The 18,658-nt window shown below is 44.9% G+C and overlaps 1 protein-coding gene across 4 annotated transcripts in view; it reads right to left on the bottom strand.

Annotated features, from left to right (window-relative positions):
• The window catches only part of BTBD11 (BTB domain containing 11), a 341,753-nt gene that overhangs the window by 294,268 nt on the left and 28,827 nt on the right, over positions 1-18,658 (bottom strand). The window lies entirely within an intron of this gene.

Genomic DNA, 18,658 nt, shown 5'->3' with positions numbered 1-18,658 from the left:
ATCAAAGCCAACTGTTGGTGGATCCCAGTGTGAGGTGGTTTCTGGTGACCAGCATTCATTTGGAGGCTGTCAAATTCCATGAATGCTACCCAGCTGTGAATAAAGTCTAATTTTTCACTTTCTCATGGGTCAATTGCATCAGGGGGCATCACTCACTGCAGCAGGTGGGGTCATTCACCACAGTCTGTTAGGATCTGTGCCGTGCCAAGCTGGACCTACCCAACGTCACAACACATCTGCTCCCTGGTGCCTGAAATTCCATCCCATCATGGCAATGGCACTTTAGGGAGGAAAGAACATGGTGGGACAGGTTGGGGTCATAGCAAACAACATTTGCTGTTAGCCCCTATGAACCCACATTGGTAGGTGATTGTATCAGCTCATTCAACCCTCCACAACTTTGGGAAGCAGGGAAGAGTTGAACAAGATACCCAAATAATCTCCTACAGCTGGATTGGGATTAAAATCTGACATCATTATGAAGTTGGTACAGGAAAAAAGGAAAACACCTATTATTTTGGTCCATTCTGTGTATTGGGTCCATGTATGTGATTTCCCTCATACCCCAAACAACTCTAAAAAGTAACTATTATTATTCCCATTTTACAGATGAGCAAGTTGAGGGTTCAGAAAACTTTGCTCACCATAATCATTGTCATTATCACAACACAAATAACAATTATTATCCATGAACACTCAACTTTGTATCAGGCTCTGCAGACACTTTATATCTATTATCTTCTTTAATAATCACAGCAACCCTGTGATGAGGACACTGCTACAACTATTTTAACTGTGAAGTCACTGCATCTAAGAAAAGTTAAATCATCTGTTCAAGGTCATGCATTCAGTAGGTGCTAGCTCTGTGATTCAAACTCAAGGCTATCTGACTCTAAGTGCATATTCTCAAACACTGCGAATGGCTACCTCCCAAACGTGTGCTATGTATTATGTACAGAATACTGGACCAACCACTGTGACAGACAGCAACACCTACTACGTCCCAGGGGAAACCATTTGGCCTCTGCTTGTGTGGAAGTTATTCCTTAGATCAAATCTTCAAAGGAAGCAAAACCAGCTTTAATAAAATTTAAAATAATATTTTGGCAGCACCAGCCTTTGGCAACAATAACTTACACTTACACATATTGCGTGCCATGTAGTCTTTCGAATAAGCACTAGATACATGATGACAAATGTACTGCTGCTCACCAATATTCCTAGTGTCCCTCTGCTTTTGGGCCCTTTCCATCAACACAAATTCATGCATCACAACTTGCTTTGGCCAATGAAGTATAAACAGCGATTTGTGGTTTGTGATTTGCGTCACTGTCTTCAGAAGTCTTTGAGAGCCAAGGCCAGGCGCAGTGGCTCACACCCATAATCCCAGCACTTTGGGAGGCTGAGGCAGGTGGATCACCTGAGGTTAGGCATTTGAGACCAGCCTGACCAATATGGTAAAACCCCATCTCTACTAAAAATATAAAAATTAGCCAGGTGTGGTGGCGTATTCCTGTAGTCCCAGCTACTCAGAAGGCTGAGGCAGGAGAGTCACTTGAACCTGGGGGCAGAGGTTGCAGTGAGCCGAGATCATGCCACTGCACTCCAGCCTACGTGACAGCGAGCCTCCATCTGATTAAAAAGAAAAGTCTTTGAGGGCCAGTAAATAATTCTCCATAATCTATCTTCCCTATTGCAGCAAAAATGGAAGCATGTCGAATGAAGGGGCTGTAAATTTGAAGCAGCACGGAATATGTCCAGCCGGCACACGGAGGGCAACTGCTCTGGAGTCAATGGGCCTTCAGAAGAATCTGCATGAGTGAGAAGCACACTCTGGTTGCATTCAACCTCTGAGATTTGGGATTTGTCTGTTACTGCAGCATAACCCAGCTTATCCTGACAAAATGTTATCCCCACTTTGCAGAAAAGAAACTAAAGCAAAGAATTGCTGGATAACTTGCCTGAGAACATACAGCTAGAGGGTGCAGCCAACTGTGAGCCTCAAGAACTAGGACTCCAGAATCCACACTCTTAATCAGTAACCGATATTTCCTCGTCCACATTTTTACCAGATATACTAATGCATAAATATATAGGTCTACCAACTTCTTAGTATACCTTAGCCAATCTTTAAAGAATAAGAAAATTATCACAACATGTAATTTTAAAAATACCAAAAATCCTTGCTTTAAAAAAGGAAGAAAAAACAGCCTAGTTTCAGCTTATATGGCAATTAAAACTGAAAGTGGGTTACGACAGGGGTGACCGATCTTTGGGGAATTGCTTAGAACAATGGAAAACTGCTTTAAAAAACTAGTTTCTCTTTCTTTACTCAATTCCTTCGTTTACACCCTAAAGGACAATAGACACAATTAAAAGTTTAATTAGTGTTCTCATCCTCCCCTCACAAATTATACGTTTTCTTTCTAATCAGAAACTATTTCTTTAACAGATTCATTGTTTTCTCCCTAAATTAAAGCAGATCCTTAATGAGTCACTGCAATCCTTAAGTCAAAATGGAATCATCAGAAACCTCACTTTGTAAACTCAAGTGTGTCTCTCTTAGCTCTCTAAGAGGCAAGGACACTTGTCAACCTCCTCTCTGTTGCATGCAGTCCATCATAATTGCTGCTCATGGTAATTTAGGACACATGGTGAAGTGATTCTTTCAAAAGCAATTAATGAATTTCGTGGGAACAAGGCTGGGCAGAGGGCTGCCCCAATGTGGTGAGGGGCATGCCATTTCAACCTGGGGACAATGACAGGCTGGCAGTCTGGCCTTTTAGCTGGATCTTCCTCTAAGTTTAAGGGTTAGTTATCACCCTTTCAAAAGTCAGGCGATGTTGATGCGGAAAGGCTGCTTTACAATGGCTGAGAGTGGTCTCGAGTCAGGCTGCCTGGATTCAAATCCCAGGTCCTCTGCGTACTAGCTAGGTGATTTAGGACAGGATCCTTAATTCTCTAACCCTCAGTTTCCTCATCTACAGGATGGAAATGGACAGAATATCCATCTCATTGTTAGAAGAATCGAAAGAGAAGATGCATGCAAAATATCTAGCATAGTGCTCAGTACAAATTAGCTATCTTTTTTTTTTCTTAGACAGGGTTTGTTGTTCTGTCACCCAGGCTGGAGAGCGGTGTCATGATTATAGTTCACTGCAGCCTCAAATTCTGGAGCTCAAGCAATCCTCCCACCTCAGACTCCCAAGTAGCTGTGACTACAGGCAACGTGCTAGCACGTCAGGCTAATTTTTAAATTTTTTTAGAGACTGGATCTCACTATGTTGTCCAAGCTGGTCTCGAACTCCTGGTCTCAAGCAATCCCTCCACCTTGGCCTCCCAAAGTGCTGGGATTACAGGTGTGAGCCACTACACCTGGTCTAGCACTTTTATTGTTATTAGAGGACACGATTCCCCTCTCCTGATGTTTCCTGCCACATGGAGGGACATCCGTTTGTGTGATATTCCTGGCATTACTCCCTTACTGCTTCCCTGGGGAGATGGAAAGCCTCATCTGGTTAATGAGTTTGGGAAGCTGAGCTCATCCACTCATCTTCCTTGGGAGCCAGCTGCCAGCAGGAAGCAAGCATTCTGCTGAACTCCAGCACGACCATAGTTCCAGGCTGAGGTCTGCAGTTTCCTAGCACAGCTCATAAGTAGGTACTTATACCTGTTTCATTGCAGGCTTCATTCAGTATCAGGAAGCCAATTGTGGCTACACAACTTAGTCCCTCTCAGGCTGTTTGGGCTGCTATAACAAAATACCATAGACTGAGTAGCTCAAATGACAAACATTTCTTTTTCACAGTCTGGAGGCTGGAATTGTCCAAGATCAAGGAGCCAGGAGATTCAATGTCTAATGAGGGCTTCTTTTCTGATTCATAGACAGTGGTATTCTCACTATATCCTAACATGTTGGAAGGGGCAAGTGAGCTCTCTGGGGTCTCTTTTTTATGAGAGTACTAATCCCATTCACGAGGATGCTGCCCTCATGATCTAACCACCTCCCAAAGCCCACACCTCCTAATACTCTCACATGGGGGAAAATTCAACTTACGAGTTGGGGTGGTGGGGTGGGCCACAAACCTTCAATCTGTAGCAGCCATGTTCTACAAAGCAGTCTGTATTAGTAATAAAAGCAACATTTCAATTTCTAATTCCTTCACCTGCCCTGTCTACATCAGCTATATCAGAACTCGTGTAGAGAACAGAGGTGTTATTTTTCAGATTCTCTCAAACCTCAATGGTTGTCACTGCAACCTTTCTGGAGGGCATTCAAGGCCTTTTATGAACTGGCTGGTCGAATCTAGCAATTCCACATTTAGGAATTTATCCTCAGGATATAATCAATCATATACAAAGTTACACTGCAGAGTAATTTACTCCAGAACTGGTTAAAGAACTGAAAAAATGAGAAACAATGAAATGCCCAGTATTATAGAATTGAGCATAAAACATTATGTAACCATTTTCAATGATGCTGTCAAAGAGTATGTCATGACATGTAAGGGCATTCATAATCTGACGAATGGAAAAAGCAGGTACAGAACAGTATGTACAATATGATTCCATTTTGTAAGGAAAAAAATGTAAACGCATGAAAACATGGGAAACACTATATGCCAACTTGCTAATTAACAGTGTTTAGCTCTAGATGGTGGGATGATGGGTCATTTACATTTTTTCCTTTTATTGCTTATGTGAATGCTCTAATTTTCTCTGATGTGCGTGTAGTCAGAAATATAAAAAGAAGTTACTTTTCAGTTTTCAAAAAGCCAGGTAAGGCCAGGTGCAGTGGCTTACACCTATAATCCCAGGTGCTGCTCCTAAAGTGCTATTTTGGGAGGCCAAGGCAAGAGGATCTTTTAAGCCCAGGGGTTTGACACCAGCCTGGGCAACATAGTGAAATCCTGTTTCCACAAAATAAAAATAAAAATTAGCTGGGCATGGTGGCATATGTCTGTATTCCCAATTACTCTGGAGGCTGAGGAGAGAGGATGGCTTGAGTCTGGGAGGTGGACGCTGTAGTGAGCCATGATCATGCCACTGCATTTCAGCCTGAGCAACAGAGCGAGACCTTGTTTCAGGAAAAAAAAAAGCCATGTGCCCAGCGACTAATGGACAAAACTCCTTTGGTGAGCACAACCTCTGCTTCTTGCCTTCCAATGGGCCTGGCTCCCCTTTGGAAACAGAGCCATTAGGTAAACAGGACTGTGCATCTTCCCTGATTTTGCCAGTTAAGAGGCTGGTGGTTCAGACTCTGCTCTGAAACAAGTCAGGGCAGGGTTCTGTTGGAGGGTGGGTCACCTGTGGGACAGTCATTGCTAGTCGGGGAGGGGAGGTAGTGACCAAAGCAAGGAGCTTAGAATCGCCTAGAGACAACATTCGGGAAATGGGAGCCTGGGATTTTGGGGCCTTCGCTGCCTACAGGTGAAAGTTCCAACTGCTCAGCATCTTACATCTTACCCCACTAGCTGGGCCCCAGTCTAGCAAAACTCTTGCTGTTCCCCAATTGGTCCATATCCTAATCCCTCAAAGCCCTGGTGACCTGTTTCTTCTCCTCATCCTTCTACAACCACTTCTCATCTCTTTCAATGGACTCCTATTCATCCTACAAAGCCCAACTCAGTGATCACCTCCCCTAGGAAGCCTTCCATTACCTTCATTCCCATTGCATGTTGTTGAGACACTCATTTTGCCAGTGACCATACAGTATGACAACTATCTAGTTATGTGACTTGTTCTTACCAGCCTGGGGGTTCTCTGAGAGCAGGGACCACCTCTTATCACTGGATTTATAACCCAGCATAAGTCTGCCACATGGTAGGTACCTGATAGAGTTTTGAGGCAAAAAGAAAAGAAGAAAGGGATGATGACCAGAAGAGAGAGGAGAGAGGGAGGGAAAATAGGAAAGGAAGGGAAGAGATAAAATTGCCAATAATCCTGGTGCCAAACTAGTGCCCAAACCATGGACTAGCAGCAGACGACAAAAGGAGTGGTGGGAAGTGGAAAGGTCCCCATCTTTGGTTCAGACTGAGGGGGGATCAAACCCCAGTCTTGGGCAAATTACTTAAAGTTTCTGAGGCTTGGCTTTTTTGTCTGTAAAATGGGAATAAAATAACGCTACCTGACGAGTTTAGAAATGAGGTCTGCACATCACCCAGCACGTGGGATGGGGTCAGACCTGAGAGCTATCATTTGATGACTCACAGCTACATTGAGTGCAGTCCACCAAGACAAAAACAAAGTCCTAAATAACACTCAGGCTGCCTGGTGATAGGCTGCAGTGCCCATCTCCCTAAGCCTTTCATTTTAATATGACATCATGTCAGAGGTGGCTGTAATCTCTGCTATCTGGTTTCTGCTCCCTTTGGAGCCAGCACACCACCAGCATTCTCCGAATTTACCCAGCAGCAGTGTTCTTGGGGTACCCTTAGCCCTGAGCCTGGAGGCACGACTGGAAAGGGAGCAGGTGCCTAGAAGCCCGGAGGATGCACGGCAATTTTATCTGTATCTAACTAGCAGCCTTTTCCCCTTTCTAGGCCTCAGTCTTCTCATCTGTGAAATAAGAGGCCTAGACCAGATGTCCTAAGGGTCTCTCCACCCTGACAGTCAATGATCCCATATCTTGGGCATCAGCTCCACTTCCCTGCCTCCTACCTTTTTGCCCTCACAGTTGCCCAGCCCTTAATTTGCGCACAGGCACCACGTCTGACTTTTTTTTTTATTAGTCTGAATGTCAATTTCCAGATGCTGAGATGACGGCATTTCATAGGGTCAGGAGGTCAGGTCAACAATGACACCCCTTCTGTCCCATGCCACACCCGCCGCTGCCCGCAGCCTTTCAGGAACACAGGAGGGGACAGCAGGCTCTTCAGGGAGAGTCAGCCATGGGACCTGGATGCTACAGAGAGGTAGCTCCCACATTTTAGTGGATTTCGGAATCCTCCAGAAGGCCTCCTTAAAATAGATGGTGGAGGCCGGGCACAGTGGCTCACACCTGTAACCCCAACACTTTGGGAGGCCAACATGGGCAGATAACCTAAGATCAAGAGTTCAAGACCAGCCTGGTCAACATGATGAAACTCCATCTCTACTAAAAACAAAAATTAGCTGGGTGTGTGGTAGCGTGCACCTGTGGTCCCAGTTATTCAGAAAGCTGAGGCAGGAGAATCGCTTGAACCTGGGAGGCGAAGGTTGCGGTGAGCCAAGATCACGCTATTGCCCTCCAAAGTGGGAGACAGAGCAAAACTCCATCTCAAAAAGACAAAAAATAAAAAAAGATGGTTGACGCCACCCCCAGAGTTTCTGATTCACTGGGTCTGGGGTGGTTTAGGGACCACACTTTGAGAATCATTATTTGAGACAGGATTTTAAACCCTACCCCGTACCTTCCTGAACTTATCTCCTCCACTTTCCCTCTGCAATGCACTCCAGCAGGCCTCGTCCCTCTTCTCCAAACACACCAGGCACATTCCTACTTCAGTGCCTTTGCACATGCTGTCCCTGCTGCTTAGAAAGTCCTTCTCCAGGTATCTGTAGAGCTCATTCCCTAACTTCTTTGAAGGTCGACCAAAATGTCACTTTCTCATGCCATACCAGCAAAAATCACAATCTCCCAATACATAGATCCCCATTCCCTGGTTTATTTTTCTCTATAGCACTTATCCCCACCTAACAGGCTACATATTTTTTATTACAGATTGCATTTATTAGTGTCTCCCCCCACCCACCACCACTAGAATGTGGATTCCATTGAGGGCAAAAGATTTTGTCTGTGCTATTTACTGCTGGACCCCAGAAGACTGTCTGGTTCATTGTAGGCAATTTAATATGGAGAAAGAGAAGAACAAAGGGAAAAAGGAAAGGGAAAGAAGGAAAGAAAGTAGGAGGAAGGAAGCAAGGAAAGAAGGAATTTTGCGGACATTAATTTTTTTAATAGTTGTAAGGGATCAACAACATGGGTGCTATGTTATTTTGCCAAATAAGGGTTTTAAAAGCCCAGAAACACCAGCTACCATCTCCCTTTCCATTAGAGCCTCACAGGGCAGACCAGAGGCTGCTGAGCACATGGTGGCCTGAGTAACAGTACCTCTGGAGTTGAGTGTTATGCAGCCCACGTGGTGCCATGCACACTCTGAGCACCATCATTTCATGAAATAAAGCACATTTTAGCCCCAGTAAAATATAACAGAGTAACACAGCAGGGCCAGTAAATAGATTTCTCTTATTTTTATTTTTTAATTTTTAATTTTTTCAGAGACAGAATCTTGCTCTGTTGCCCAGGCTAGAGTACAGTGGCATGATCATCGCTCACAGCAGCCCCAAACTCCAAAGTCCAAGCCATCCTCCCACCCCAGCCTCCAGAGTAGTTGAGACTACAGATGCATGCTACCACAAGCAGCTAATGTTTTTAAATGTGTTGTAGAGATGGGGGTCTCCCTATGTTGCTCAGGCTGGTCTCGAACTCCTGGCCTCAAGCCATCCTCCTGTCTTGGCCTTCTGAGTCTCTGAGATGACAGATTTCACTTTAAATGCCAGCTCTGAAAGCCTGGGGCATTGGGTGGAGAAGGATGCCGAGGCCATCTCTGGGATGCCCACGATGGAACCATTGGTGGCGGTGGGAGCAAAAGTGTGCTGTACACCTACCATTCTTGCAAAATATGCCCCATAACTGCTGGACCAACAGATGAGTGGAATTTGCCTGCTGAATGTGTCCATAATATGCTGGCTGTCCAAGAGAACAAGTACAGTGACATTTCAAGACATTACCCAATGCACAAGCAACTTCCCAAGCTGTAATTCAACAAGATTCCTCAGGGTCCTTGAGGGCGGAAAATTATCTTTGTATTCTCCTGAAGGCTGAGTTCAGATCTCTGCTAGCTTTCAATCAGTATGTGTTGGGCCGATTTGTTTTTCCTTTTAAACTCATAAGTCAAGTTCCAGCTTCAGTGGCTATGCCCACAAGGTCTGATTCTGAAGGACAAGAGAATTCAGTGGCATAAGCCCAGTGCTTGGCATGTAGCAGGTTCTCAGTAAACTTTGGCTGATGGGATCACTGACAGATCTTCTGACTCATGTAAACACCACAGCTCTATGGCCTTGACTGTTGCTCAGTCTTTGCTGCTGCATTTGCATCTAAAGGAGGCGGTGCAGAATTTGTCTGGAGTATTGCCAGGATTTGTGAGAAAGCTGGAGAAGAAGAAAAACAGCAAGTGGCACTCTGGGTGGAAACCCTTTTAGCTAAAGAAACAGTCTGATGAGGGTTGATGCTTTCCATCATGGATCAAAGTGATGCGAAGGGCTGTATTAAGATATCTGCATTCACAGTCCCACAAATCAAGAGCTTGAGACACCTGGAAGGGTTTCACACGGAGAACAGCAGGCTCCCAACCTCTCCACAGTGGTCATGGCATCATAGCTCCTAAGTACTCTGCTCCCGAGGTGCTGGGCCCCAGCCCCCAGCCAGCTTCCCCATCTTATCAAAGAGGATTCCTTCCCATCTTCTCCATAAGGAAGGGGAAGTGCCACTCATTCTTCACCTTCCCCTTGATAACTCCATTCATTCTGTCATCAATTCATTCATCATTTACTAAGTGTCCATAATGGGTCTGTTATGATAACAGGTGCTCAGGATACTAAGATGAATAAGACACAGACACAGCCCACCTGTGACAGACCCATAAGCAAATCCCCATATACCACACCATTTCCTACCCCCAAGTGTGGACCACCTAGCGTTGTTGGGCAAAGCTGGTCTTGGGTGGTATACGGATGAACATTTTTTTTGTGAGTTATGTGTTTATTTATTTGAATGTGTCTTACAAAAAGAATAAAACTAGCACATCAAACCCTCTGTGTTACAGGCTTTTTAAAACAGGGTATTTTTCGTTGAACAAGATATATGAATTTGAAGATGATTTTAATTTTAAAAAAATTAGCTAAATAACAGCACAAGAGGTAGAACCAACTCATGAAGGTGTTACACAAATAACTGAGGTCTAGGACACACTGGTAGATGAAGGCACAGACGGTCGGTTCAAAGTTACACTGGTTAAATAATTTGTTTAAAGTTGCAGTGCCAATATTAAACAGCAATGCAGTTCAACAGGGCTGCTGCATACCAGCAGTATAACTAAATAAATTATTTAACCACCTGTGACCTTGATTTCTTCTTGCATAAAGTTATTATGTCTATTTCATGGGTTCTGATGTGCATAATAAACCTAGTAGGTGCAATTTCATTATTATTTTATATCATTACATCATATTTTCCCTGGGCCTGTAATAGAAAGGTGGAAAACTGCCTCATTCAAGGGCGGGAGGGTTGGGGGGTGAGGGTGGCAGTGGTCAAAGCCCCAAGCTGCAAGCCTGCCATGAAAAGATGAAAAGAGATAAGGGAACAAGAAAATGGCTTTGTTTAATGTGCCCAAGGAGCTTCTGGGGCTCCCTGATGAGACAGGAGACAGCTGGACAGTGAAGGCTCAGGGCTCCCAGGCACCAGCTGTTCCACATGGTCCAGTCCCCACCTGCCTCACTGGGCTGGAGCCCACACACGCCGCTTCCCAAGAATGGCATGTCAGAGCCACGATGCAGAGAAGTTCTAATCCCAGAGGGCCTCCACCCCAGGGAGCTCCAGCTCGTGGACTGTGGGCCCAGTTCTGCAGCTCAGAGGGAGCTGCAAGAGGAACAGGCAGGGTCTCCTGCGAGGTAGGCGGTGTGGGGAGGCATGGGAAAGATCTCTCAAACTTTAAAAATTCCCTGGCAAAGGGAGAGGACTTGGCCCCTGATTCATTTGGCTGAGGGACCCCTCAAACTTTACTGGCCATAAGAGCAGGCACTCCTGGGGTGGTACATGCATGCAGTGGAATGCTACTTAACAACAAAAAAGAACGTGATCACTGAATGAATCTCAAGTACACAATGCTATAGAGAGGAGGGCAGAGTCAAAAAGCTACGTAATGCACGATTACAGCCATCGTATTTCTCACAAGCAAAGCTACAGGGCCAGGGAATAAACCAGCGAATTGCCAGGGTTAAGGATATATACAGGGAGACTCCACTGAGACACCACTTCACACCCACTAGGATGGCTATAATCAAAAATACAGACAATAACAAGTGTTTGGCAAGCATGTGGAGAAGTTGGAACTCTCATAAGCTGCTCATAATATTGTAAAAGGTGCAACCACTTTGGAAAACTTGCAGTTTCTCACAAAGTGACACACAGGGTTACCATAAGACCCAGCAATTCCATATGAAAACACGTGTCCACACAAAAGCTTGTACATGAATGATCACAGCAATGTTATTCATAACAGCCAAAAAGCAGAAACAACCCAAATGTCCAGCAATTGATGGACAGATAAACAAAATGTGGTATATCCATGCAATGGAATATTATTTAGCAATAAAAAAGGAATAAGGTACTGATATCAGCTAGAAATGGATGAATTTTGAAAACATTGTAATCAGTGAAAGAAGCCAGACACAAAAGACCAGATATTGTATCATTCCATTTCTGTGAAATGTCCAGAATAGATAAATCCATAGAGACAAAAAGTAGCTTTGTGGTTGCCAGGGGTAGGACAGGGGAAGAGAAGATAGACAAAGGGAATTGGGGGAGTGTGACTGCTAAAGATTATAGGGGTTTCTTCTAGGGGCCAAAGTGTCCTAAGATGGAGTGTGGTGATAGTTGTACAGCTCTCTGAACATCCCAGAAAACCATTGATTTGTATACCTTAAATAGGTGAACTGTATGGTATGTGAATTATATCTCAAGAAAGCTATACAAAAACTAAGAGATAACAAATTATCACAAGGAAGAAAAGAGCTCGGCTCTCAAAGAGGTAGGAGACAAGAGAATTGGGAGGAAGTTTCTGGAACTATTCTGTATTGTATTTGCTGTGTTGGTTCCATGGCTCTATTACTTGTCAAAACTCAGAACTGTACAACAAAGATACAAAAAAAAACACCTGGCCTGTCTTAAACATTATTAAAAATGGCTACACTCTACTAGTCTGCTAGAGCAGTGGTCCCCAGACTTTTTGGCACCAGGGACCGGTTCTGTGGATGACAGTGTTTCCGTGGATGAGGGGAGGTGGGGGAGGGAACGCACATTGCAGACCCCTCGAATGCACAATTCAGAATAGGGTGCATGCTCCACTAAGAATCTAATACCGCCACTGACCTGACAGGAGGCAGAGCTCAGGCAGTAATGCTGGCTTGCACACGGCTCACCTCCTGTTGTGCAGCCCAATTCGAATAGGCCATGGACCCGTACTGGTCCACAGCCCAGGGGTTGGGGGCCCCTGTACTAGAGTAAACACCATACTTTATATGCCTCAAATTATGTAATCCTTTAAGCAAACCATTTAAGTATAACCATCCCCATTTCACAGGAGGGCAAATTGAGGTTCAGAGAGTTTATGTGATTTGCCTGGGCTCACAGCTAGGAAAGTTTTCAAAGCCAGAATTTGAACCCAGTTCTGTCTGATCCCAGATCCCATGTCCATATCCTCTGTGCTCTCTCTCCCTGCACAGCTGATAATCTGGAACATTCCTTGAGCATCTCTCAGGTAGTCTTTGATGGTTAACTGTCCACGTATTACTGCCCCACCAGTGAGTTCCTTGAGGGCCCAGATGGTGTCATATGGTTCTATATCTCCCCCACCAAGCTGGGCTCAGAGCCAGACACTTACATGTTTGAGCATCAGGGTATCATGAAAGAGAGGCAGGGAGAATGCTGTTCAGAAACTGAAGAGCCATCTACCATGACCTGGATGCCAGGGTCTCCTGACTCTTGGCCTTGAATGTGACACTAAGCCACAGGACCATCACCTGATGGGTCTCTTGCAGTTGAATCAAGAGTCTGAGCCAGAGTTAGAGAGTTGGCAACCAAACCTAATTCTGGCTTTCCTGGAAGCCCAGGGACAAAACACTTACCCTCTCCACTGTGTTCTTCCTCCATTTATGATTTCTGCTTCCGAAAGAACTTTCTCACCTCCCCCACTCACAGGAAGTCATGAGATCCAGGTGGTTCATCCAGGCCACTCAGCATCCTCAGTACTCAGATTCATTCATTCTCTCCAACCCCACTGCCTCCCCTAGTCCCCACCATCTCTTCTTTGCCCACAGCCCCGACTCTACATCCCCTCCTATTCCTTCCTCCCACAAACCCAGCAGCCAGAGAAAAGCCTGAAAAACACAGATATGATCACATCATTCTCCTGATATCAAGAACAGCACCAGTTCTTAAGTCTCCCAGATAAGAATTAGAAAAAGGCACCCTCCTCCAGGTAGCTCCAGGCCCTGCACTGGGGCCCATGGCTTGGTATGTGGAAGGGCCCCATTAGTTGGATACTTTTGTGCAGGACACAATGTGGGTAACAGCTAGCACAGCAGTGCCCTTTGATGCCTGCCCACTGCCCTGACAGCAAACATCAATTTCCTCCCAGGGATCTCTGAGGTCTTATACAATGTGGTTCCTCTCTATTTCTGCATCCTCTTTTCCCTCCAGACTATTCCCTCCCCACTGCACTCTAGCCTCCATCCAGACAGTTGGCACAACGCTCAATTCCCCAAGTGCCCCGTGTGTGCCCTCGCTTTGCACAAACTGTTCCCTCTAAATCTGGACAACTCCTGAACATCCTTTGGCACTTACCTTGGATGTCCCTCCCTTCACCAGAGCCTCGCCTGACCCCACGAAGTCCTAGATGAGGTACCCACAGCACCCTGCACCTGCCCTCCTAACATCCCTATTGTCATCAGACCCAGTGTCATCACAGCCTGTTTACTTAGCCATCTCTCCCTAGACTCCAAGCTCTGCAAGGGCAGGAACTGTCTGCTTGGTCACCAATATCTGGGGCACATACTTGGCAAAACATAGGTATTTATTAAGTGAATTAATCAGTTAATAAAGGAATGAGTGAGTGAAACAGAATGTCATGCCATTGGTAGGATACACAGAAATTCATATCAGTTAAAGACTCCCCCTAGCTCAACCTGATTCATCATTTTACTGAGAAAAATGATGCCTTAGCACAGTTCCATGATTTTCCTCAGGTCACACACAAACAGATATGAATTGTCTTAGTCTATTTTGTGTTGCTAAGACAGAGTATCTGAGACTGTGTATCTATAATGAAAATAAATTTATTTGGCTCATTGTTCTAGAGGCTGGGAAGTCCAAGATAAGGAGCTGCATCTGGCGAGGGCCTTCTTGCTACATTACAACACTGGGAGAGACAGTGCAAGAGAGAGAAGGGGCCAAACTCATCCTTTTATCAGGAACTCACTCCCAAGATAACAGCGTTAATCCATTCATGAGAGCAGAGTCCTTGTGATCTAATCATCTCTTAAAGGTCCCACCTGTCAACACTGGTGCACTGGGAATTAAGTTTCCACCACATGAAACTTGGGGGATGCATTCGAACCATAGCAGGGCATTAGAAGCCAGGCCATTCCTCCATCCACCACAGCAAGCAGAAGGAGGAGAAATACCTGTAGCAAATGGTGACACTCCCTCCAGAGAAAGTCTGATGGCAAAGTGCAGTGGAACACAATGGTAAGGCTCAAGGGCTTTGCAATCAGAAGACCTGGGGCTGCTCACCAGCCACGTGGCCTCCTGGCCCCCACAAAACACTCAAGCCCTCTGGGTCTACAATATGTAAAATGGCCACACGGATACCTATTGCATGAGGTGGGAATGAGGAGCAAAACACCCTGAAAAGGTAGGAAATGATATGCACATGTACCCCAGAACCTAAAGTACAATAAAAAAATAAAAAGAAATTTAAAAAAAAAGAAAAGAAAAGCCCCTTAGCACAGTGCCTGGCACTAATCAACTGTAATTTGCTGCAAATCCTGTAATTGAATAAATGCCTTTAATAACCTTGTAGGACCCCTTCTGTCCTCCCTCTCAGCCCCAGGCTCCGTTTCTTCCCCTTTTCCAATCTGATTAGCGCAGGCCTTAGTGCTGACTCCTTCCCACCCATCACTGCGGCACAACGGAAAACTCAACCCTCACCGGGGAGTTGGTTCCTTGAGGTGGCTAAAAGCAACCAAGAAGACTCAGAACAGATTTTCGGGGTTTTTAAAACAACCCTCTCCATCTAAAATATTCCCTTGCCATCTCTGGGACAGAACAGAGACCCTTCAGTAATGCTGATAGACCATGTTCAGTACCAGGGCACTCATTTACAAGAGATGACAAGAATGTGTCCAGCAGATGCCACCTTTTTAAAAATGTCCCCAGTCTGCTCCAGCATTTTGATGCTTGGTGCTTGACCCAAAGAGATGCTTTGGGAAGTTTTTAGTGTGAAGCCAGAGACGCCAATTGTGTGCCTCCTATTAGATCCCTGTGTGGCACATGGTAAATTTACCCATAAGCCCTCTGGGGAAGCAGAATAATGAATTCTTACCATTTTATCTGAGAAACGCACATTACATAAAGTCAGGGAACAATATGACTTTTCCCCCTAAATTAGTTTCATTTTATTTTTAAATGGCTTATAGAAAATTAGAAATAATTAATTGCCTGTTTCCCATACAGCAAAGGTCACCCTTTGCCTTGAGAGGGAAGAAAACAGAGTTCATCCTCCCAGATTACTCAATGGAAAAGCAAACTTAAACCATCTGTATTACTCAATGTGCTAGCACCTTGTGCTCACAGCATCAATCCCACAGTCACTGGGGGTATTTGACAAGTCTACTAGAAATCAGCAAAGGTGGCTCTGGATTCTTCTCATGAGCTCACATGGAGATGCCTATGTTTCCACAGCACTCTGTGTCTCTGCCATCAGTCAAATTTTCCTTCAATGTATAATTAGCCTGTGCTCCTCCAAGAAAGGCGTTTTTGTTTGTTTTTTTTTTAATTAATCGTCATCCCTGAGTAGAGTTGCAGTTAAAATATAGGATGCACAGTTAAAGTTGAATATCAGATAAACATGCAATACTTGGCACATACTAAATAAAAAAATTCATAATTTATCTGACATTCAAATTTAATTGCTGTTCTGTCTTTATTTGCTAAATCTGGCAATCCTAGCTCCAAGACTTCTCATCAAATCCTCGTAACTCTGAAAAATGACTTATACCCATTTTTTAGCTGAAGAAGCAAAGACTTGGAGAGGTTAAATAACCTGCTGAGGTACACAGCTAGCACACGGCAGAGCTGAATTTGAACTTCTACCTTTCCATCTGCATGCTCAATCCATGTTTGGAGAGTGAATGAATAAGTGAATGAGGCAGCTGGAGAACCTGTTACACACCTTACTCTGAGTCATCATTCCCCGTCTGGAATCCTAGCACACTTCCTTATTGGAGAAATTGCTCACTGTGATAACACCGCCCCATATTCCTCCTCTTGGGAAAGAGCCAGTTTCCAGAGAACAATTATGTAGATGAGGCCAGGCTCTCCCTAAGTGAAAACAAATCTCCCAGTGCCAGGAACAGCAGGAGGTGAGGTATCAGGACAGAACAGGCTGCTTACCCTGAGAAGCCACCTCCCCAGAGCTCAAGGCATGGAGGCTGACCACCCACCACCTGCAGCTGCCCTCCTCTGTGGCTAAGACTGAGTAGAGGGCACTGAGCTCTAACTGTGTGACCTCAGAAAGCCTTCAAAGTGACAAGGCAGGTTTACAGGTACAGAGAGAACCACAGTGCAAGATGGAAGCTAAGTGCCAAGACGGTTCAAATATGCTCATGCTCAAGGTCCTCTCACAAGCTGATTCCTTTGCCTGGAACTCTGCCCAGGGCCCCCCTCACTGCTGCTCAAGTGTCACCTCCCAAGGGAGGCTTTCCCAGGTGCCCTGTCTAAAATAGCATCCCTGGCTAAGCCCTGCCTTATCGCTTGGTACTACCTGAAATCACATTCCATATTTCAATGTTTATTGCTGGACTCCATCACAGAACATGGGACCATGAACAGGTCTTTTTTTTTTTTTTTTTGAGACAGGGTCTTACTCTGTCTCCCAAGCTGAAGTGCAGGGGCACGGTCAAGGCTTACTGCACCCTCAACCTCTCAGGCTCAAGAAATCCTTCCATCTCAGCCTCCCGAGTAGTGGGGACCACAGGGGAGGGGCACACCATCACGTTGGCATAATTTTTAAATTTTCTTTGTAGAGACAGGGTCTCACTATGTTGCCCAGGCGGGTCTCCAACTCCTGGGCTCAAGTGCTCCTCTTATCCTCAGCCTGGGATAAGAGGCATGAGCCACTGGACCAGGCATGAACAGGCCTCTTTTGACTGCTTCTGCTTTCTTCACCATCACATCTTCAGCACCTAGAATACTTTCTGGCATATACAATAGGTGCTCAGGACATATTTACTGAATGAAAGATTGAATGGAAGTCTCTATTAAAAAAATATGTGTGTGTGTGTGTGTGTGTGTGTGTGTAGATATGGGTATATACATATATGTATATAATTTCTATATACATATGTAAATACACACATATGTGTAGATACCCACATCCATACATACACACACCCACACATACACACACACATTAATATATATAAATACAAGTAGTGCAGTATGGGGAGACTTTCTGGGTAAAGCCTCCATGAGGACCCCACCACCATGCCTTCCCACCCGCAGTTCTCTCTCCCTAAAGTGCATAAACTATTCATCTTTCAAAACCCATCTTTCAACCCCTGGTTGCTCTTTCTCCTGAAGCCTTCTGTACCTTCTCCCCACCCCAGCCCACTGGCGAGCCTGTTCCTCCATCTCTAGGCTCCTCTTTCAGCTTGCTGGTGCTTCATTGTTGTGGGTACCACCCTGCATTATACGTTACTAAACTGCACATCTGGATGTCCTTTGTGACCAACTGCATTCTTCCAAAGAGGTAAATAATTTATCCCTTTACACATGCTTTTTGGCTCGGTGACCTTGTTACTCTCCCATCAAGGGATGGGATTCTTCCCACTCTCTTGAAAGTGGGCAGCCCTGTGACTGCCTTGGCCAACGATGAAAGTAACACTGTCAGTTTTGAATGCAGCCTTTAACTGACCTGGAAGTTTCTAACTCCTGACTCTTGGAAGCCAGCCACCATGTAAAAACAGCCATTACCCTGATACCTCCATGCTGTAAGAAGCCCAGGTCATATGGAGAGGCCTTAGAAGATGAGATGCCATATAGAAAGAGGGGGATCGAAACATATCAAGGCACCAAGTATATGAGTAAGAAGCCATCTCGGGAATGGGTCCTCCAGCCCCAGCCACCCCACCTGACACCACATACATCACAGACGAACTACCTGGCTGAGCCCTTCCCAGGTTCCTGGTGCAGACAATTAAATGGTTGTTTAAGCCACTACTTTTTGGGGTAGTTGTTATGCAGCAATAGTTAACTGAAAGATCCTCAAAGGTGGGAACTTGCCCTGTCTTATTTAACTTCAGATCCCTTAGCCTAGAATAGTATGAGGCTCATAGCTGGCTCAATACAATTTGGCCGAGTGGAATTGGTTTGTACTGAATTAAATATTCTCTAAGTTAGGAGGACTGTTTCAGTAAATAAAGTCAAAATGTGATCAGCTAAAGCTACTCCTTGGCCCATGTGAAAAATGGATGAGTAGCATTTATATGGAGATTTACAGAATAATATATGCTGCTCTAAATGGAAGATTTTACAGGGATGAAATAAAACTATGATTAC

Source organism: Sapajus apella, unplaced genomic scaffold, assembly GCF_009761245.1.
Source record: "Sapajus apella isolate SASKATOON/1434 unplaced genomic scaffold, GSC_monkey_1.0 scaffold2, whole genome shotgun sequence".
Classification (NCBI taxonomy): Eukaryota; Metazoa; Chordata; class Mammalia; order Primates; family Cebidae; genus Sapajus; species Sapajus apella.
The sequence above is the reverse complement of the archived record's forward strand: the minus strand, read 5'-3'. Positions and strand labels throughout refer to the sequence as shown.